This window comes from Haliotis rubra, unplaced genomic scaffold (genome assembly GCF_003918875.1).
Source record: "Haliotis rubra isolate DU_JTF1 unplaced genomic scaffold, ASM391887v1 Scf638, whole genome shotgun sequence".
In the NCBI taxonomy this organism is placed as follows: Eukaryota; Metazoa; Mollusca; class Gastropoda; order Lepetellida; family Haliotidae; genus Haliotis; species Haliotis rubra.
Window position 1 is genome coordinate 60,676 of NW_025767344.1, and position 22,592 is coordinate 83,267.

The following is a 22,592-nucleotide window of genomic DNA, read 5'->3' on the forward strand; positions in this document are numbered from 1 at the left end:
CGTTACACCTAACTGTACAAATAGTTCCTATGTAACCGTCAAATCCCTAACGTAAAGCTTCTATATAGCATATAACCTTTACAAATAGTTCCTATGTAACCGTCACATCACTAACATAAAGCTTCTATATAACCGTTACAACCTTTACAAATAGTTCCTATGTAACCGTCACATCCCTAACATAAAGCTTCTATATAACCGTTACAACCTTTACAGATAGTTCCTATCGTAACCGTCATAACATAAAACTGTAATAACCGTTACAACCTTTACAAATAGTTATATCTTAACTGCGTCACATCCCCTAGCGTAAAGCTTCTATATAACCGTTACAACCTTTACAGATAGTTCCTATGTAACCGTCACATCCCCAACATGGCTTCTATATAACCGTTTACAGCAACTTTTCAGATGGTTCTATGTAACCGCTCACATCCTAACATAAAGCTATCATGTAACAGTAATATCCTTCTATCACGACGGTGAGGAGCCGTTACAGCGACAACTGCAGTAAGTCGTAAATATGGTTTAAACATTGAACCAATGAAGTCTTACCAGGCCTTCTCCTCCTCGGATATATATAATGACATCTAGGTATTGGCATTCCGTTAAAACGTGATGCTATTATATACTGGTGTAGGCGCCATGTTCCTCCATGTACCAGCCAGTCCCCGATATGCAGTTCAGGGAGAGACAACTCCTTCCCTAACACAGTCAAGGCTGTCACATGTCGGACCCACAGCGTAGGAATTGAAGGTCACGTCACTTTAGAAGGGCACCTGCAACCGAATCATTTCGATTTGTTATAAAGGGACCGATCATTTGATGCTTAGGGGAGTCCACGTTTAGGGGGTGGGGAATAACTCTGGGACGCAGTTGGTGTTTATATTCATTTTCATATGTATCTCAGTCAGCAACTGGAGTATTTCTCTGAACGCAGCTACGGGTAGCTGTCTGGGTGGGGTGGTTGTCTGGGTGCCAGGGTGAATTGTCTGGTGGGGTAGTTGTCTGGGTGGGGTGGTGTCTGGAGTGGGGTGGTTGTCTGGGTGGGGTGGTTGTCACGGGTGAAGGTAGTTGTCTAGGGTGGGGTGGTTGTCTGGGTGGGGAGTGGTTGTCTGGGTGGAAGTATTTGTCTGGGTGGGGTGGTTGTCTGGGTGGGGAGTGGTCGTCTGGGGTGGGGTGAGGTCGTCTGGGTGGGGGTAGTTGTCTGGGTGGGGTAGTTGTCTGGGTGGTGATTGACCCTATTTTTGTTTCAGACTTCGCCTCCGTGGCAGAAGCAGCAAGTCGGCATTACTATCAAAATGAGTTAACGACTGTAAAGAAAGTACCAACATGAACATATGCGATGATAAACACACGTTCAGTGGTCGTATTCTACAACTTCCCTCTTTCCTCTCTAAATAATAACCTGCCTTTATTCATGTACAATGTCCGCCATGCCTAGATAACTGGCTTGGGGAGCCATTACAGTACCTTGATGATGTTCGTTACTTTCTTTGTTAAACAGCTTTGGGTAACTGAAATATGACCCACTTAGAGATCTTTCGGGAAATATGAAGAATACACAACTTAAGTTTCAACTTCAAGTAAAACTGAACAAAGTCTTTGAATCTTGATGGAACTGTAACTTGTCTTCCACTTGAGGTTCTTGCAGCACTCTGTCCTCTACACTCTCTACTACTGGTCGGTCTTCACCTCCACTCGACAGCGTCGTACCTGAGCTACGCCTCGTCTCTCCTGTTCTCCTTTTGCTTGAGATGATCCTGCCACCTGTGGTTCAGTGTGTCTCATAGTAAAAAGGTCAACTGGGGACTCATCTTCGGCTGGCTCCAGGTTTGCAGGTTCTCTCGACTCTCCCAAGTGTTTGTCTGTTTCTCCTCAAACTTCCATCAGGCGTTTTCACTTGCTAAGATCTTTCACCAACCTGTTCATTCCTACTAACTTTGCCAACGTAGGTTTCTGTTGGTTTGATCCGTACGACATCGCCTTCTCTCAGCAAAGGGCAATGAATGAGCTGACCTATTGTAGTACTTGGCCTGTTTTGTCTGACTGGCAGCGAAGCTTGTCAGTGATGTTATCAACTGTACTCGGTCTGGAGCAAACTCTCCTGGCTGTTGGTAGGCGAGTTTTCGTTCCTCCTGTTGAATATCGCTTTGTACTGGTGATGTACCGATGCCTTCACTGTTGGTACATCATCTCTGAATCCAGCAATGCAAGGTATAGTCTGATTGAGGCAAGTTTTGATTTTTTGTCATGAGTCTTTTTAACAGTCTTTACCGCACTCCTCAACGCTGCCATTTGATTGAGGGTATCACAGGAGGAAGGGTTTCATGCGCGAAATCCAGCAACTGGAGGCAAATCTGTCGAACGCATCCGAGTTAAAAGGGGCCATTATCTGTAATTATTTGGCTTGGTATGCCATAACAATTAACCTTGGGTTTCTCAATAGCCTCTGTTGCGTTCTTACCCTCAAGCGGTCTACCTCAGAAATAGTCGGAGGATTGTCCACGGTACAATAAGATAATCATGCTCATTGAACTCGAAGATCACTTGCAATCATATCCCATCCTCGGGACCCGGTAAAATCATAGCTTAAGTGGTTCTCTCCCTGATCTTGTTGAACAGATTTCACGTTTTTTGTTATATGATCAGTTAAATCTCCTGTCATGTTTGGCCAATACACAAGTTCACATGCTCTTGAGATAGATCCTTGAATTCCAATGTGGCTGGAGTGTATTCGTTCTGTGATTTCAGCCCGCATACTTCTGGGAATGACCACCCTTTACCTTTGAAGAAGATCTACATCGTTCTGAACAGAATAGTTCTTCACGGAAAGTGAAATAATCTCTAGCAGCATGTGGCAGAAGTCATCGTCTTATGGGGCAGCTTTGGTGATAAATGCTTCAGGGTTCTCATTTCATTTGTCAGACTGACTCATGTTGGAATCTTGCTGAAAGTTTTGTCCGTAATCATTTCCATTTTCAAAACTTTCTAGTTCATCTTTTGAAGTTTTGGGTTTCATGGCTACAGAAACTTTTTTCTGCAAAGGTGATAGATTGAACTGGGGTTACTGAAATTCATCAAGTTCCAATGAAGTTCCCCATCAATTTTCTTCGTCGCCCTCCAACAAATCTTTGTATTCCGTAGTTATATCCTGTGGCTATGCAATTCTGGACGATTCCTAGACCAGTGAGGGTGTTTGTTTCACAAGGCTGGATTGATGGACCATGATGTTACGTCCTAGTTCCGGGTGATCAGCTGCATGTGTTGAACAACTCTTGATCCAAGAAGTGGTCTTCGGTCACCTTTTGCAATCAACATTTCAACACTATCCTGCCTCCCCATGTTTGGGGTTTGTAATTTTGACCAAATCTCTTACCTATGGGCACAGTCTCTGCTGTGTCATTGTATGAGCAAAGTTGTTGCAGTTTCATCCAACATTTTTCAGCTGTGGATCAATACAAGACCTCAGTGTATACTGCCTTTAGGTAGAGAGATTAACTGTTGCTCCACAGTCCAGCTGAAACATCACATCTTCATCATTAACTTTCAATTCAAGCAAACAACTTTTTCTTGTATTTCTCTTCTTCCAACACTTGTAATCTGTTCTCTGCTGTCCATAGATCCAGAATATAGCTCCTCGACCTCCAGAGTCGTCCAAGTATCTCCATAGCCCTGAACAGCATGGACCTTATCCCTGTACTGTGTTTCTTCTTTGTACTTTCTGTCATCGAACACTTTCTTTCAAAGTGGTTCTTTCCTTTGCAGTTCTTGCGCGCATGACCAAATGCTGAGCACCTATCCCTCAAATATATGTTTCTGTCGCCAGAACTTGCATTCCCACAAATTTCTATCCTGATATCTGTCTCTTTTTATTCCTGCTATTGGACCCTTTCCTATCATAGAAAGGCTGTTTCGATTCTGTTTTCGTAGATGATTCCTTCTACTTCCTAATGAAGCTTTCCTTCTTCTGATTCTGCAGTATACTGATAGATTTCAGTTGTTGTGGTTGCATGTGCTCATTGCCCTTCATATGGAGACACGTTTTGCAAAGTGAGCTTAGATTCACCTGTACCAAGAATCTCTTTCTAATTAATTCTGATCTCTGAATCCCCATAACTATTCTATCACAGATTAAGCTGTCTTCTTTATGCCCATAATTGTAAAGTTCTACAATGACCAGTGTAGAATTGCACAGTGGTATGTGTAATCAATGTTCTCCTAAGGATTCCTGATCCACTTTTATTGAAGCTCTTAATACCTTTCGAAATGTCATTTGTTTCGCCTATGCACAGAATTTTTCTGGACTCATTCAACACCTTTTCATCATCTTCCTTGTATCTTTTTCATTTGGCAAACCCACAAACCCTTCTATGAAAATCAAGAACATGTGACCCAATACATGTCTTCAAAGTGGCACACTTGAATTCTTTGGATTATTTGACAGTCTAGCTGCTATATAAGATAATTGTGCCAGCTTCTTTGAACTTCTTTAAAAGTTAGTGGCACAAGTTCCTTTCAAATCTAGTTTTGGGGCAAGGGAATATTTACAGGCATGTATGCAGAATCTGTGGGGTAACAGGTGCTTGTTGATCTTCATTGGTCTGACATTAGTGATTCAGTGTCGATATCACGTCATTTGACAGAGTTGAACGTATGCAGCGGTAAGATACAGTAACGAGCAGAAAAAAGGCGACTTTTCACGGGCAATAGTTTCAAAATTTATTTACTGATAGAATTCAGCTATATTGTTCATACATCCACTCTGGATACTACGAAGTTTACATTTATGCACCGATCAATGAATGCGGTAGGTCACTGCCGTTTCCTCTCGATGCTGCTGAATACGGCGTCCCATGCGCGTAAATCCGATTGTCTATATGTATTAGTCCTGGGGTAGGTCCACCCATATTTGACTGATGAGGATTAGACCACTCAACGACACTCCTTCGGTTCCAACTTTTTCTAATTTGTCCTTCATAATCTGCCACATATTTTCAGGTTCGGTTTCAGGTCTGGTGATGCCGCTGGGGAATTTATGTAAGGTCACGTGACTCGTTTCAAGAGCTTGTTACAGGTGTCTTGACTTGTGTACAGGTGCATTGTTCTGTAAAGTTTGAAAGGTATTCCCTCTGCCCTATATGAAGATTCACTATGCCTTCTTGCCTTATAAGTTTACGGTGCTTGCGTGAATCCATCCTTCTTGTAATAGTTAGCAGTAGATTGTTACCCAGAGTTTGCCCATACCACCCCAAGGCATGACACTCAGGTGAGGAACTTCGGAACCATTTTGCAGATACGTCCACCCCTCTTGATTACCTCTTTCTTGTGATCCTGCTCGAAGGCTGAAGCTTTGATGCGTGTTTAAAACCACATTTCAAAGTCGCTGTACCCTGCATTTCCCTGCACCACTCGAGCCTTTTCTCCATATGTGCTGAACATTCATCAATGGAACTTTTCTTCGGCACTCGCTTCGACATATCCAGATTGCTTTAAAGATATTCACAGATTGTCCATTCCTGATACCTTAGGGTTCCTTGACTGCCCGGCGCCTTCAAAGCAAAGCTGTTTGCAGACCAGTTTAAGTACGCCGCCGCGAGACGCGCGATACGTCATCTATCGTTTACCCCAAGAGTAGCGGTATATCGATCCAGCCTGTCACTCTGTCCCCTAACCCTGCGTCAAAATTTCTTCAAATTTCGGTAAACAGAGGCCCGATGCAGTCCGTCAGTTTCACAAGTCTAGCTACCGGATGTAATACCTGCTTCATAGCACATGCCAAGAGTCGATTTCCGGTTGTTTTATAACGTCATAGGCAGAAGCTTCGGTATCGTCTGCCAGCAACGAGATCCGCGTGATCAAGCCATCCCTGAACCCAAGGAGATAATTCCATACCAACGAGGCAGAGCTACTGGCGGCTAGAAACAATGTATTTCGGCTTTTTTGATAGTAGGATCGAGTCTACAGAATAAAGTTTTTGTCGCATTTTTCCTGCTCGTTACTATGCTTGCGCTGATCACGGAGGGGTAGTTATACCACGTGCTCCGATTTGATTTCAGTTCGAACACGCCATGCATGGAACTTGTGCACTCGTGCATACATTAGATTAAACAATCAGTGTCTGGCGAGTATCAAAATACAGTGATTTCATTATCAGAATGGTTAACGCTTCTGACACCATGTTTCGTTACTTCCTTTGTTGAATAAGGAGCGAAGTCGCAGGCATGGATCTCATCTTTCAGCGAGTTACATCGCGAGTTGCGTCCCGCTTGTCATTGAGGGAGAATTAATTGCTTATCAGTAACGTCACACTTGGAATCACTATATATTTATAGATCGGGTTTCACTGTGCATACAAGATCTTCGGAATGGATAAATTAAAATTTCTGGTTAGAATTGATCATAGCAACCTCCACTCTTGTCGTATGAGACGGCTTACGCGATTGGGTGTGTCATGCTCACCTGACTCGTATTAGAAGTTTGGTAGATCGATGCAATAACCCCAGACTCAGTTATTCACAAAGCGCTGGAATTTTGCTAAATGAGCTGTTTAACAACAAATAACTAAACAAACAAATAAACAAGATGAATGGGAGTGGAATATAGGTATGATATCTACCTTTACTAGTTTAGGTATAATGCATGCCTTCGAAGATGATGACGTTGAATGATCAAAGAAACACCGTCTGTGATGTAGTACATGAACGCTGGTTTGTTGTCGCTGGACATCTCCGACTCTACATTTGTTCTCTATAATAATACAATGTAAAACAACCATGAATAAGAGAACAATATTTCAAACGTATATAGTTCTCTACAAAACCGTTGTGTAGAAGTTGAACGGACTATATTTAATTGTTCGACACAACTGAAAATTACTACTTGATAAGAAGTGAGTAGGTGAGTTTAAGTTTTACGCCGCACTCAGCGTATTCCAGCTCTATGGTAGCGGTCTGTAAATAGTGAGCCTGGACCAGACAATCCAGTGATCGACAGCGCCAGGCATCGATCTGCGCAGTTGGGAACCAACGACATGTGTCAATCAAGCCAGCAAGCCAGCAAAATGACCAGCAGCGAAACCTGACCCCCGATCCCGTTGAGTCGCCTCTTACGACAAGCATGGGTTACTGAAGCTCGGTATTCTAACTCGGACCTTCACGAGGTCACTAATAAGGAAGAGGAGTGAAGGCTCATTCTAACCCGGACCTTCAGGGTCATTAATATAAGGGTAATAATGCTACTTTTTTAGGGCACTATAAGTTGCAGAAGCCGAGATGTTCCATGAACTCCCCGACGAAGGAGGGCAGTTGAAAAAGACCGAGGGCTTCTGCAAATGATAATGCCCTAAAAATAGGCATAACCGTTATTATTGCTAAAATACATGGAATTTGTGATGAAAGAAAAAGAAACAATGAAGGAATTTGACTAAGTTTACTAAAAACCAACTTCTGACAGGGGTTGACTGACCAGATGCAATGACGTCATCAGACAATTCAAGTGACGTCACAACAGAACGTGACGAAATTCGACCTTGGCTCTTGACAGAGACCATGGCCTGTTATAAAGAGGTAATGCTATTTTTGAGGGCATTATCATTTGCAGAAGCCGAGGTCTTCCGTGCCTAACTGCCCAACGAAGGGAGGGCAGTTGATAAAACCAAGGGCTTCTGCAAATGATCAATACCCTCCATCTTTGATACCGATAATAACACTAAAATACGTGGAATTTGTGTTGAAAAAAAGGAAACAATCAAGGTTTTCCAATTTGAGCTTCAGTGTCTGTCTGTCTGTGTGTGTGTCTGTGTGTGTGTGTGTGTGTGTGTCTGTGTGTGTCTGTCTGTCTGTCTGTGTGTGTGTCTGTGTGTCTGTCTGTGAGTGTGTGTGTGTGTGTGTGTGTGTGTGTTGTGGGTTACAGAAGTCAAGTACATACAATTGATATGCATATGAAAATCTGTAGCAGACTAGTGCTAGACTTTATCGGCTGAAGCCAATTGTTTGCATGCAGTGTTGTAAATGCATATTGAATGCTAGAATGCTAGCTCCTGGTGCACTTTATATATAAACATGAGTCTGGACAAATGACAATTACGTGAATCAATAAGAAAGAAAATCTGTATTCTGAATTATTAATATTTCTGTCCAGCACGTTATGTACAGTCTTAGATGGAATCCATGCGCCTCGTCTTCCGAGCAGCAAAATGCTCAGTGACACGGTGTGTTTACTGGCATGTCGCTATGGACACGGAGAAGTGCAAGTGATGGCATACGGACATCACCCATTTCGGACCGAAGGTACGTCTTGATCATCCTCATTGCACTGAAGGATCTCCCGCTTGATGCTGATGACACGGGCATAATGGCGAATTGCTGCTGAAATATTAAGTGTAAGTGGGCACGTGCCTAAAATGCCTAATGGCAGGTACGCTGCTGGCGTTAGTTGTTAACGTTCGGTTTTGGTCCAACAACAACGTTAATAGTGCAATTGTTAGGTTAGTACCAGCAAAGAAGTAATATTACCGCTATTCGGAACCACGGAAATTCAGGTTGCTTGTGATGGTTTACCCAAAGGTATCTGCCAGTCAAAGCAAAGTCTAGAATGAACCGACGCACCCACCCACTATGATCCTTGACAAACAAGAACTGATAGTGGCCCGTCATTTAAGGTTGAGCGGTCCAATATCATTTTGCAGCGGCCCGCAAATGTCTACGATATTAGGAGGGCCGTTTCATGATAATGCCATGTGTTTTAGCTATAATAAGGAAGGGGCAGTGACTCAGCTGTGCTTCTAGACAACCGTCAGATCGACACATCCAAGTTCGTGTTTGTCTGGAGTTATACCCACAGTTTGGAGATGCCTCGGTCAACATGCTTACAGGTTTTGGTAATGGAGGCCCGGTCGAGGAAGCTTGCACCACTAAAACTGACAGGCTGTTGATCGATACACCGACTTTTGTTATACCCCATTTCACGAGAGCAGATAAAATGGTATTATTGTATTTATTTTGCCATTGATACAAGCGTCCGTACAATATTTTATCACAACCTTAAAGTCTTGAGATTCACATAGAGTGTTACAAATACGTTTCAAGGTCCGGTTTGCACTTGTGTAACAGGTCAGTCCTGGAAGATGATAAAACTGGATGTTATCACCAGAAAAGCGGTTCAAGCCCACATATCTTGTTACTCGGGATAACTACAAGTGATCCAAGTGATGTTCAATCACGAAACATTCAGTCTCAGGCAAGAGGAGTCATCGATAACTACAAGTGATCAAGTGATGTTCAATCAAAAAGCATTCAGTCTCAGGCAGTCATCGATAACTATGGTCAATATGAATTCACTCAAGTCAAAGTCGTTCCTATTGAAACTCGAAAAGTACTGAATCATGAAAAAGAATGAAATGTACGTATGACGATGTGTTTCTAGATTTACTTGCCCCAAAAACAGACAATCATTTGAAAACACATACCTGTACCTGAGTTCTTGCGATCTTTTTTGTTTTACCAAGGCATTTCCTTTTCCGATCACACTGGTCGCTAAGGTGAACGCCGACGATGCAAAGTACCGCCCTGGTTCTGCTATGACCTTGACATTGGAGCTAATGGGAAGTACTTGTCAAGAGACTTGTTCAAGGTGGCAGCAGCCTGAGAAACAAACGCGCCGCTGACCCTGTAGCTCACTCGGAGCATATAAACAGCAACTGGTAGCATCAACATTAACGACCAGACCAGTATGCTAAGGTTATGCTACGTTCAGGGCGGTGGGGAGTGTAATCTAGTGGTTAAAGCGTTGGCTCGTACGCCGAAGACCCAGGTTCCAGATCCCCACATGGGTACAATGTGTGCGGTATTTCTGAATTGTCCCCGCCGTGATATTGCTGGAATATTGCTAAAAAAGCGGCGTAAAAGGAAACCAAACTCACTCACTCACTATGCGCTACGTTCAGAAACTGTTGTCAAGGTTTCAGGGGTAGTGCCCATAATGCCAAGATACAGATACCAGTTAATTTCTGGACTTTCCGGTATTATCGATATACTGCAATACGCTTTTTCAAACGATTATCTTCACAGTGTTCCGCTATGTTGGGTGGATACTTACATACGCTTTTATTTGTTTTGTTTCGCCAAACATCAATTTGCAGAAATTAATTAATCCTAAATTTCACTGTTAAACTGATTTACAAAGGAAACGGTTATAAAGGGGAATTTGATTTTGCCTTAAGCTGTTATCTCCCCTGTATCACGACTACATGATGGCGGCGACTGATCATGACCGACTTTGACATCATAATATTTTCAGTTTTCATGAATTAAACTGGTGTCAGCCAAAAGTCCGCTTTGATGATGCAGGTCCTTGACATTTTACCGCTTTCAAACCAACCAGCAACGACGTGAATTGTTTCAATACGGGCGCGTAGCAAGCCAATTTTCGTGTACGCCCACGATAGGTTGCAAAGCTTTTATTTACATAGTGTTGAGGACTTGCCCAACCTTTTTAGCAACAATCGCGTGTAATGGTAGCTACGTCCCCTGCAATATCAGGAATGCAGCCTTTGCCCACGACTCGGTTAAGACAAGAGGGACGCAACTCTATTGCCTGATCCGACTGGCCACCGTGCCTAAAATTACGGATGTTATGCCCTTTTCAAACGATAGGGGTGCTCCTTTGTGACCATAGAAACCTCCGCCAATGTCAATAATATTGCCGTGAATCCTAATTTCTCTGCAATAGCAAACACATTGTGTGATCTCTGTAGCCGAGGCCACAAACTGCTTCCGGGTCCTTTGCTCCGCTGCCCACGTGGAAACTGCGGTATAACGGGAGATAGTCAAAAACATGTCCAAGCAATCCAGTGAGTGTGTGAGTGAGTTTAGTTTTACGCCGCACTCAGCAATATTCCCAGCTACATGGCGGCGGTCTGTAAATAATCGAGTCTGGACCAGACAATCCAGTGATCAACAGCATGAGCATCGATCTGCGCATTTGGGAACCGATGACGTAATGTCAACCAAGTCAGCGAGCCTGACCACCAATCCCGTTAGTCGCCTCTTACGAGTAAATGGCTTCACAGTCGCCTTTTGTGGCAAGCATGGGTTGCTATTCTATCCCGGATCTTCACGGGTCTGAAGCAGTCAAGATTCTGTGAGATAATGTTTATTCTAATTTGATATATAAGTATCTGAATGAGGAGTCTGTACCGTCTTTTATTCCATCTTCCACTCATTAAGGGAAAGAACCGTATAGTACATTACATCCCCACCGTCGTTCATTATGCATGTTCTTATGAATTGTTTGTTGACTAAGTATCAAGTCACACAGATCAACGTGATGATATTTGTTTTATTTCACATACTAGGTTAACATGCATGAAATATAGGATAAACCTAGCAAAAGAACTGTGAACAGTTAATAAATAATAAGCATAAAAAGGTATATATCATTAGCACAATGAACCAAGATGTAAATGGTTAATATCATGTTATGGTGTTGCAAGTCCATGTCTTTTCTGTTTGCGGTCTTATCATTGACACAAGTTGAACGAAACTGACCTCCCTTGACAAAACTATAAACTGAACCATTAAAGGATTTTCAATGTGAAAAGGCTGGTTGACAAAAGTGCCTTGTCAAATACGTCCTCACCTGAAGCTCGACCATGAGACCGAGAGTCCTGGCTGTTCTCAGGGAACCCACTCACATCACCAGGGTGACAGCCAAACTTCTCGGACAGGTCATTTTTATGACGTCGTAGTTGCCTGGGGGACAATCGGAGGAGGAGTCTGGAAGTGGATGGACTACGCCAAATCAAAACAACGTCATCATTTGCCAATGGCGCTTACCATCCTCAGTCAGAATACAGGAAACTGTCTACAAGAATATATTACTGTGGGGAAACTATGGCACTGTTACTGCTGGTTAAAATATCCTATGATTGTCTGATTGAATCCTATCATTTAGATTGTGAGTAAAAGAACGTGAAGCTGTCAAAATGTGAGCTTCATTGAGAAAGATGTTAGATTTCAAACATATCACTAATCTATCAGTACTCGATGTGTAATAGTTTTCTCAGTATTCGATCATTCAGGCCTACTGTGGGTAATTGAATGGAAGCACGCACGCGTGTATTTGTGTGTACAAGTCATATTGGGTTTACTTTATCTAAAGTGACATTATGTTGTTAGTTGATCATTTGGTATCTATTCAATTTATTTAAAACTCTGAAAAGCATGACGTTTGTTAGAACGTTTAGCACCATCATATAGCTTCCATCAAGTACTTTAGACGGGGGCACTTGTCGCCCTGGATATGTTTTCTAGGTTTCGTATTCCTCTCGTTTCATTGGTTGACACATGTCACAGTATCCCAGCTGCGAAGATCGAAGCTCGTACTGTTGATCACTGGATTGTCTGGTCAGACTCGATTATTTACAGACAGCGACCATAAAGCTGGAATACTGCTGAGTGCGGCGTTAAATAGGAACCAGACAACCTCTCGCCTCATGTACAGCCTATGTGGGTACCTTAAGTGAGGCGAGTTTGACGCCGCTTGTAGCAATATTCAGCAATATCACAGCGGAGGATACCAGAAATGGAATCTCACATATTGTACCCATGTGGGGACTCGAACCCAGGCCTTCTGCGTGACGAGCGAATGCTTTAACCACTAGGCTGCCCACCACCCACGGTACTTTAGAAAGGGGCACAGGTAGCGCTGGTTAAGTTTCAAGGTTTGTCTGCACCATTCTATGTTCGTGTTCCTCAGCAAAGTGCAGTAAACCTATAGAAATGCATCAGTCTTTTTTCCAACATCAGGCTGACACAATGAGGTATCACTGGAATGCTGTCAAAAGCGGCTTAAATCAAACGCCAACACTCACTCACGATAATGTAATTGTTTGTAAATGTACCTTGCACCAGGATACGCTGACTTGACTTTGTACAGTTCAGCTTCATTCAATCAAAAGTTAGGAGATCTATTGACTTCTTGGCTGCATACTCAAGATGGGATCGAATCTGCCTGCATGGGTTGGCATACACAATCTTGTCTGCGAGGCGCCCATTTGTATTACCATGTCCATCTCACACTGTCAAAAAATGGTATTGTTAAGATTACGCTTATCGGGAGATATCAAACGATAACACCATATAATTTCTGTAGTTCCAATTAGCTGGAGACGAAATGTTCTAAAACGCACTACATTATTATTACCGGCTACATGGGAGAATACACCAGGCATTCGTATCACCACCCATCATATCATTAATAGAGATAACGTTTGTACCTGTATTTGGCGAGCCGAACTGCTCAAAGCGGTAACATCATCCACCGACATCCATGGATCAGTGTACAATGTATCTAGTTATTTCACCGTGATTCACGTGGTCATGACAGTTGGAATCGTACAATGGACTCTTTCTTGTGGAATATAGGGAGGGTTTTTATGGCAAACGCTTATTTACCTATTTTCTTGGGTTATATTCACTGTTATACATCCAACTCGTTCATATAGAGTTTATAGGAGAGTACCTTGCTTGCTGATAAGTCGAATCCTGTCCCCAGTTCACAGAACACGTAGCAGTAATGGGTCAGAGTTGCACTTGACAGCTGAACGGGACAAAAATTCACATTTCAAATTGTAGAAATATTATTAAATAAAACACAAAATGTACTGAAAGTTCTCTTAGAAATACTCCACCTTATATATGCTGTAGGTATGGCACAAATCCTCTTGTACTTTTTATTCAAATTTAATTAAAAATGGGACCAACAACTGGACTGGCGCCGTTTTTAAACGTCAAATGATGTCAGGTACTAGAGTTGACGTCAGAAATGATGTCAGGTAAAGTTGAAGAAGTCATGTCTCAGTCGTTTACCACATCGGTGAAATCCACGGACGTGGAGTGCTGGCGAAACCAGAAAGACGTAATGACATAATTACCGCTTAGCGAATAATGGTTTGCCATGCTCAGCCTCACAACACTGACCTATCCTGAAGCCGGGTCCTTTCCTCCAAAGTAGTCGGGGCGGTGTGGTAACTTAGTGGTCAAAGCGTTTCGCTCGTCACGCCGAAGACCTGGTTTCGATTCCCCACATGGATTTACAATTTATGCAGCCCGTCTCTGGGTGTCCCCTGCCGTGATATTGCTGGAATATTGCTAAAAGCGGCGTAAAACTAAACTCACTCCTCACTCCAAAAGTAGTTAACGTACAAAACGTTTAATTTACCATAGAAAGGTTCCACCCGTGGTAATAATCTCTGCCAACGTTGGTAGTTGCTGGCGACGTCACCGACATCCATAACATAGAAAGCATCGTCAACACCCTGGAACGTAGATATCGACATATCAGTTCATGTAGATCAACCAAAGGGCATGTGCACGTAGTTTTCAGGCGTCTCAGAGGAGGATTCTTGTTTCATATAAAACTTTGGCCATGCTCGATCCTGTACAGTAAAATAAATACACGTGGAGTCTTGCCGATACCTCAGGTGTGTAGGCCAACACCTCACTGTTTCAACTGTTCCTGCATTGGCCGATACACCTAGGCAGGTATGGTATAACTTTCTTGTATGCCAGTTCGGTCGGATATTTGCATGTATTTCACTTTAATGGGCGTGCGTCTTGCTTGAGTACCACAAAACAAAAAATGAGCTGCCAGCCATAAAGGTTACAGAACAAGCAGACATTGAATTATTTCCTGACTTTGCTCTGAATGTTGAATCTGAGATACGATAGGAAGTGGGTCCACGGGTTTTAGTGCCCGCGACAATAATACACATACGTTTTGATGGATCGTGTGCTTATTCTTGACCACCTAAATTTGATTTAGGTCACAAATATTGTTTTTTGTATTCGTCTTTTGGTCTTATCCTATTTACGTATACATTATTTAAAGGATTAACTAGCTGGTCTCAAACAAGTCATTGAGAAGGTATTCTGTGCATAGAAATACCGTTCCTTTGTACTTGCGCTGATATTGCATTTGTGGGCAAATGGGTGTCTCACCAACACTCTAACACTTACAGCCATTTATGTCATACCACACTTCTCTAAACGTAAATAATACATTTTCTCTCTTCCTTCAGGGAAGCTACCATATAATTTATTCCAAAAGGATTATGGTGGTGGTGGTGGAATTGGGTTTAACGTCGTGCTTGAGAATATTTCGCTCATATGACGTCGTGCATGCGTGTGTATGTGTATGTGCGGCTGCTAACCATTACCGCCGAGCGCCAGGCAGGGACCAACAAGTACCATATTTTAACGTCTTTTGGTATGACGCGGTCGAGGGATCGAACCCACGACCTTCCGCACCTTGGGCGGACAGCTCTAACCACTACACCACGGAGGCGGTCTCCAAAATGGATTATGTATTTGATTTCAATATTAAATCGGGGAAAAGAAGTTCGAATGAATTAATGCAACATTGCATTAAGTCGACTCTCGCGCCCTCTACCGGCCGAACACTATTTCAAGCGAACCCCATAGAAGTTATGTCCTTGTGGCGCTCTTTACGAATATCTACGCACAACTTGTGATTGAAACCAGTTCGGAGGTGCGGAGCAATTTACATTATAGGAGTGTTCTCTGTTTGGAAGCTGTTTGCCTCGCAGTTTCAATTATCGATTTCAGGAATGTCGTAAGGGATAATAAGTCTTTTATTGCATTGTGCCTTTAATTAAAACTGACAAGATTTGTACGATGGAATGTACTTTGGTGATAATGGAAAATAGCAAGATCCTCAGAATAACAGGTGAGGTGAGGTGAAAGTGGGTTTTACGTCGTGCTTGAGAATATTTCGCTCATATGACGTCGTGCATGCGTGTGTATGTGTATGGGCGGCTGCTTGTACTAGCCCAGACTGAAGCTGGTTTTATAGTGCTAGCCCACTGAGATACCATGCCGCAGTGAAGCATGAATACCCACTCAGACACATTATACTGACCCCGAGCCGACCAGTCCTTATTGTACCCACTAATGCCGAGCGCCAGGCAGGGACCAACAAAGTACCATATTTTAACGTCTTTTGGTATGACGCGGTTGGGGATCGAACCCGCGACCTTCCGCTCTCCGGGCGGACGCTCAACCTTCACTACACCACGGAGGCGGTCTCAGAATAATTAGAAAGTTTATGTTAAAACCCGTTTCTCTTTCATTTATATAATAAAACAATTATAGACTCTTGTAGAGGTCGATATCGGTTTTTATTGACCTAGGTAAAACAATATCGACCGAGCTTGCGAGCTGCGAGGTCGATATTAATTTTTCTCAGGTCAATAAAACCGATATCGACCTCTACAAGAGTCTATAATTGTTTTATTATATAATGAAAGAAAACGGGTTTACTTATAAACTAATCTACACATATTGCCATCTATCCAAGTGATCTGATTGGCTGCAAGAAGCGCGGGAAGCCCCTTCTTACGGGATTCCTCGTCTATTTTTAAGTAACAAGTCAATATCGTAATTTATCAGAAAACTCAAGTCAATATCGTGTTTTGTAGTTAATCATGTGACGGTATTTTGACCAATCGTGGTACAGGAAAATACTACCTATATAATATAGAGCTTTATACCCCTCACCAAAGACGGACACTGTAAACTCGGGGTATATAATCCGTAGAATCCTGCTACATGTAGTTCTATAATAATATTCGACAGTACCTTGAGTTCTCTCGCCTTCACTGCTGCGGCAACCTTGTCTGCCGTTGTCTGTTTAGCTGGCACCACATGGACATGTTGTCTGTTCATCATCCGCTGTGAAATGGGTAGAAATAGAAGTCTGGTTTTGTCTCACCCGTGTTTTCTATTCCATGGTGATGGTGAGACACAGTAAACCAGGAATTCTGTACTTGTGTCAATGAAATATATGAGCGTCTACATTTTCATTTCTTAATGGAACAGGGGCGGTGGGGTAGCCTAGCGGTTAAAGCGTTCGCTCGTCGGGCTGAAGACCTGGGCTCGATTCCCCACATGGGTATAATGTGTAAAGCCCATTTATGGTGTTCCCCGCCATCGATAACCTTTGAGCACGTCGTATGACGATATGGAAAATTTTCTTTGAAAGAACATATTTGATAGTACCTCAAAACTTGTGAAATATGAACACCCAATTCCTGAGCTGTTTGGATAATGTAGGGACAACAGACAAGTTGAAACTTTAAGTCACACCTCTGGGTATATTTAGGCTCATTTGAAGCGTATTTGATCTTTGAAACAATACACTCCATGACGTTTCATACATCTTGAAAATATACGTACAGAAACAAATAAAGGAACACAGGAAAATTCAAGTGTTCCTTTAATATTTTAGTTTTCATCACCAGATTTGAATGGCGCTGTGGTGACGAAAACTGGAAAATAATAAAGGAACAGCTTGAAGTTTTCCCGTGTTCCCTGATTTGTTCTCTACAATATTTAAAGCAATATACGCCAAGAAAAACAGCCTCTATTTGTTTTGGGGCTCAGTAACAATCTATACTAGCCACATAAAGAAACTGTGCATTGTCAAAATATTCTGGCTGACAGAGGAAATTAAGGAGGCGGCTGTATGGACATTACACAAGACTGATGGAGGAGCTCAGAGTTGAGGACACGCAGTCATTCTTCAACTACCTTAGGGTGGAGCCTGCCATGTTTGATGAGTTGTTGCAGAAAGTGGGACCAAGAATAAACAAGCAGGATACATATATGAGAAAGGCGCTACCTCCAGGCTTGAAGCTGGCCATGACACTGGGGTTCCTGGCTTCAGGTGATCAGCCTCATCATCCCAGAAGTATGTAAGGTCATTGTGGAGGAATACAAGGATAAAGGTTATCATCTGCCCTACCACTCCGGAAGAATGGGCACCCATTGAAGAGGTATTCAGAAACAGGTGAAATATTCCTTTGGAAAACATGTAGCCATTAGTAAAACCTGCCAAGAGCAGCTCATTTGTACCACAGCTACAAAGGGGCTTCTTCTCTGTGGGCCTCATTGCTCTTGTGGAAGGAAACAAGTTCCTGTGGGTGGACGTTGGTGCTTACGGAAGTATGTCTGATGCTCAGATCTTCAACGAGTGCGAGCTCAAGGATTGCCTTGAAGACGGGAGCATATGATTTCCTGATCCGTTCCCCTTACCCAAGATGGCGAGCGTATGCCGTGCTTTATTCTGGGAGATGATGCGTTTGGAATAAGAGGCCTTCTTGATGAATCCGTATGGTCATAGGACTCTCAGAGAGATCTACAACTTACAGGGTCAATAAGGGCCGACGGGTAGTGAAAATGCATTTTTGAATTATGGCCCAGAGTTGGCAAATCCTCCTCACCACCACGCTGTCAAGGCCTTCCGTTGTGAAGGACATCATTGAATGCTGTGTCTGCCTGCACATCTTGATGAGGACATGTTATCCTAATCTCCACAATGGTATGGTGGATGAGAAAGATGAGCAACGTGGCGCCAGGAGGCTGGAGACAACTTGCGCAGCTTGAAGATGTGAATGATCTCTAAAGTTTCAGTGACAGGCGGCTACGTTTTCATGTGATTCGGCGGTGTTCTGATGACGTCAGGGCTCATTTGAAGAGCATTCGGGACGTTCTGACTGTATTCGAGGTGTATTCGAAGTACATTCGGGCTGTATTCCAAGTGCAATCGAAATATTCCGATACGTTTGAAGAATATTCCACCTAAATTCAACCAGCAATCGAAGTACATTCGAGGCGCATTCGGGACATTCTTGAAGGATTTGAAGTGCTTGCCTTTTCGATTCTCCCTCGAATCCGTTCAGAATGCTTAGAATACAGTTAGAATGCACTTCAAGTGCTGTTCGATATTTTCCACTTCGAATGTACCTCGAAAGTTTTGAACATGTTCAAAACATTCGGGCATGTTACAAATTGACACGAATAGTTGGAGAGCATTCGGAATGGAGTAAGAAGTTTTAGAATGCAGTTCAATTTCCAGGAATTGTCATTCCGACGGCATTCCGGCAAATTCCGCCTCAAGAGTGAACGGGGGTATTACCAGACGGGTTCACCTTCATGTCAGGTCAACGCGTATCCATTTGAGTCGACACTACGGCAGGATTCCTGTCTTCCCGTATCCTCCTCCAGTCAGGTTGCCGAGGATAGTGATCAGGATAAGGTCTGCGAATATTTTGCAATTTTTGAAAACAGATTATGACACCTCAGATAACAGAATACTAGATCTCAGCGTGATAACAGAACGGTTTAACCACTAGGCTAACATTTGTTCTTCTGTTGTTGTAGGTGTTTGTCGTATGAAAATAAATCCGCAATTTTCCATCAATGCGACGGCAATAATCAAGTCTGGACCCTGAGATAATCCAGTGATGTATCTAGACCATTTCACTAACCTTTCGACCAGGGTAGGTATTGGGTTGTCCATTTGTAACCCTCATTGAGATCTGATGGCTAACAGTATCGCCATCAACAAGAAAAGCAACAGTTCTTAGTGCCTGGGTATTTTTTGGAATTGCAGTAATCATGTCATGGAAATGTGACAATGGAATATGCCCTGTAAAGATATTTATCGTCATGACAAACAACAAAATATGTAAACAGGTAAATAAGCATTAAAACTATTCGAATCAATTATTAGGCATTATGTACACACTATTTATGTGAGCTTTGTCCCTTAAATGTAACATTGCTGAATAAAGGTGAGCTTCTGTACCGTAGTACTGTTTTCTAACCATCAGTTGACATAAGAAGAACTATGTAAAACTATTTTTGTATTTCTCATTAGTTTTTTCAACAATGGATATCAAAAAGGTGTATACATGTGGCTTTAGACTTTCCTATATTTATGTTCATGAACGCTTTTGGGGTTACATTTTGGGTCATTGTATCCCAATACAATTATTGTTAGTATGTATTAGGGCAAACAGTCGTAATAATTGCATCACCTAGATGAGCGATGATGCTGAATGTATACGAGCGAACTTGTCAGTCAACATCTGTTGACAAGGATCAGCAATATGATATAGATCCATGTTTGTAGTAAACACACAAATTCGGGACAGTCACCATGACTTTAATTTTTTGTGCCAGTCTCTGTATTTTAAACAGTACTGCTGCAAGAGCAAGAGGATCGGACTGAGGTACGACATCCGGTTGATATCAGGTACCGCCTGTTAAATCATTGCTGTCAGTTCGTAGAAGGCAACACTCAAGAACACCGCCAAGCTACCAAAAGCTGTTATGGTGGACATGAAGATGACGTTTTCAAATTTGACACAGAAAGCAATACTCCTTAAACTGTACCCTCTATGCTAGATCCATTACACCAGATGTAATACACCAGACAATGGGACGATCTGCCACAATCAACAAGCTCTGTTAATAATCACTCTGATTTCAAACGTTTAATATCTACTCGTAAAGGTGCCTCGTTCTTCTTTGATATCAATATTGGTAATAGACAATGTCAAGTAATCAATGCACGCCTCAGGCTCGGGTGTAGTGATTTAAATTCTCATACGTTCGTTAGACACATCACTTCAAACCGGGCCTGCTCTTGCGGTCCCCGAAGAGAAGATAATATTCACTACTTCTTCACCTGTCCGTTGTATAATGACTTACGCATTTCAATGTACTTTTCTCAACATGGATACGACATACATTCGGTATTATATGGTAATGTTAATGTAGACTCTGAAACTAACAAAAAGTTGATCTCCTCTGTTCACCATTTCATCCAGTTTTCAAAAGATTTAACATGACTTAAGAAATTACTAATAAAGTTCACAATTAAATACCATATTTTACTCAACGAGCAAGCGTGTGGTACCAATACATTCTATTAATTTATTGGCAATTGATTTTCTGTAAATAGCTTCCGTAAATATGTACATGTTTGGGAAGGCATTTATATAAGCTCACTGAGCTTGTTTGCCAATCCTTTTCTTTCTCTTGAAATAAAATATGTTTAAAACGATACTCCTTAAACTCCTGTGGTACAATCGAGCCATCTCTTACCACCTATATTTTAAAAGCACCATGCATTGTTTGATCGAGGAAATAACAACCCAGGCCTCAGTACAGTACTGTAAAGTTATATACATATACTTGACATGTTATAAATATTTCTAAAAAGTGCCAAAAGTATGTCGATGAAAATCCTAAAATTTTGACTTGTACCATATAATAACAGTAATATAATAATAGTCAGCTTATATGGCGCTCATATCAGGCACATTGCCTGCTCACGGCGCTACGTACAATACTATCTCCGGTCATAAGACACCATTATACTATCCGATACTTTTTCCCTGGGGAGCAACAGCCATGCTGCCTGTTAGGCGCAATGAACTCACTCACATTGCCAGAACATCCTCACGGGTACCCATTTTACAGCTGAGTGAACTGAGACAATGTGGATCTATCTATCTTGCGCAAAGATACTACGCAAATGTGCCTACCTCGGGACGCGAACCTAGGTGCCTCCATCGGGGATCGAACCCGAGCCTTCAGCGTGATAGGCAGATGCCTTACCACTGCACTATTGCGCTCCAGATGGAGTGTTGTTCTTGAGGGTTCTTTTTCAGGAAAACAGTCGAATAACCCTTGCATTGGTTTATGACGGGTGCTACCGGTGGAACAAGCTAGGCTTACCTTTTCTCGAAACCCTGGTGATGATGATTCGATCAACCTCTACTCGGTATTGAGAAGGCAACAGGCTTATAGTGCATTACAGACACATTATATACAAGTCATACAAGATGCATTCACTGATGTATAGCTGAGTAACAGAGCGTTAATCTATTTAAATTGGAGGATATTATGTATATATGTGGAAGCATTGTATATTAATGATGTTATCAACTATAGTCTGTGAACTTTTGGGACTGCATTTTTGCAGATCTCTTTTTCCTTATTCGTTTTAATGTAAAAGTGTTTACATGTACCTTCATGTTTCTCCGTGACTTAGCAGGAACCTATTTTTAATGTCACGGTGATCGGCTATTAAAATGTTACCTGCAGTCAAACCCCAATGTCTCGAACTCGGTTGAAACGAATTCTCTGTTGTGTGTCGAACTCATCTCTCGGTCCCTGCCGATGTCCTTATATTCATCATTATTTTACCCTGATGTCTCGAAAAGATGTGTTGAATTCCCGGTTGAGTCGAACTCATTTTAGGGTCCCCTCAAAACCCTAACAAGTAAAGTTTACCCTTTTGTCTCGAACTGTCAAAGTTGGTTCTTGCAACTGAAAACTTTATTCAGCGCAATCAAAGTCATGCTCATAAACGTGCTACCAAAGATCAAAGGTGAGGATTAACGGATTCAACAATCAAGTGGCATGTTGGTGTCCTCTCACTTAGCCAGATTCTGTCAAAACAGGTCTCTCCACATAGCCAGAGTGGGATTATGCAACAAAGAAAGAGATTCAAATAATGTAAATAAATACATGCTTGAAGATTTATTGCGTTAACAAAATCATGAAAAATGGTGGCTTAAAATGTTAACATGTTAATAAATAGGTACTGACTATAGCCCTTGAACAAAGGCTCACGCTTCAGTGGCTAATGGTATTACCTGGCTCGCATCTCTCACCGAGGTGTCCTCCTAAATTCTACATGCCAAAACTTCTACA

The 22,592-nt window shown here is 42.2% G+C and overlaps 2 long non-coding RNA genes across 4 annotated transcripts in view; both read right to left on the reverse strand.

Moving 5' to 3' along the window:
• Window positions 1-556: 556 nt before the first annotated feature.
• On the reverse strand, window positions 557-9,642 carry LOC124256756. Its single transcript, XR_006893082.1, has 3 exons — window positions 9,470-9,642; window positions 6,620-6,750; window positions 557-779 (listed from the first exon to the last, which is right to left on the reverse strand). It is a non-coding gene; the product is annotated as an uncharacterized LOC124256756 (long non-coding RNA).
• A 1,003-nt stretch (window positions 9,643-10,645) lies between these two features.
• The window catches only part of LOC124256755, a 43,769-nt gene continuing 31,822 nt past the window's right edge, over window positions 10,646-22,592 (reverse strand). For 2 of the 3 annotated variants that reach the window (XR_006893080.1, XR_006893079.1), the window contains exons 2-7: window positions 16,662-16,754; window positions 14,224-14,320; window positions 13,525-13,602; window positions 12,905-13,081; window positions 11,641-11,777; window positions 10,646-10,807 (exon numbers count right to left, since the gene is read on the reverse strand). This is a non-coding gene — a long non-coding RNA (uncharacterized LOC124256755). Of the gene's footprint in view, window positions 10,808-11,640; window positions 11,778-12,904; window positions 13,082-13,524; window positions 13,603-14,223; window positions 14,321-16,661; window positions 16,755-17,081; window positions 17,105-22,592 lie in introns of those variants that run through there. The other variant, XR_006893081.1, reaches the window with a different exon arrangement.